This window comes from Myripristis murdjan, chromosome 16 (assembly GCF_902150065.1).
Source record: "Myripristis murdjan chromosome 16, fMyrMur1.1, whole genome shotgun sequence".
Lineage (NCBI taxonomy): Eukaryota > Metazoa > Chordata > Actinopteri > Holocentriformes > Holocentridae > Myripristis > Myripristis murdjan.
The window spans coordinates 17,491,021-17,491,831 of NC_043995.1; positions in this window are offsets into that span (position 1 = coordinate 17,491,021).

The window sequence follows — 811 nt, forward strand, 5'->3', positions numbered from 1 at the left end:
ATGTCCGGTGCCATGCTATGCCCCCCTCCCTCGCCCTCTCTCCCTCTTTCTCTCTCTCTCTCTCTCGGTGGTGTAGTGGAGGCAGCCTGAGCAGACTAAACTCTGGTTGGAGCGTGAGAGAGGCAGTGCGCTGGCTTCCCCGTCACCTCCCTCCCTCCCTCCCTCCCTCCCCCACCAACAAAACCTCCCCCGCCCTGCTGCTCTGCCGCTGGAGCCTCTTCCAGCTGGATAATGCATACTGATGCAACTTCCCTCACCCATTCAGAAAACAAACTACCTGACCCACGCACCCGGTGACACAATGACCCCCCCATCGCCCCAAGCCCCAGCACTCGACCCAGCAGGGGTAGGACTCTGACTAACTCCACTCCACCCCCCTTGACCCCTCGCACCCCTACCTCCACCCGCACCCCTCCTCCTCCCTCGGTGCTCTCTCTTTGTCCTGACAATACAAATGGACTAGGGTTTCAGCTTATTCTGCTGCTTTTCAAAAGGAAAAAGAAAAGAAGACATCAGCATAGGATTGGCGGTTCAGGTCACTCGCTACAATGGTGCTCTCTTAAATATTGTCAGGGGAAGACCCACATCTTAAACGGGCCCTTACACACCACTGACATATGTAGGACATCCTCCTGTTACACAAGACAGATAGGGGCAGCTTCACAACAGATTGTCTTTTTAAAAAAGCATCAATTACCCTTCTTTGCCATGCTTTTCAACAGGCTGGCATGTGAATTTAAGTAGGTGACATAAAAAAATCAACGCAGATCAAATCATTTGTTCACAGTCCTAAACAATGACTTGTGTAAAG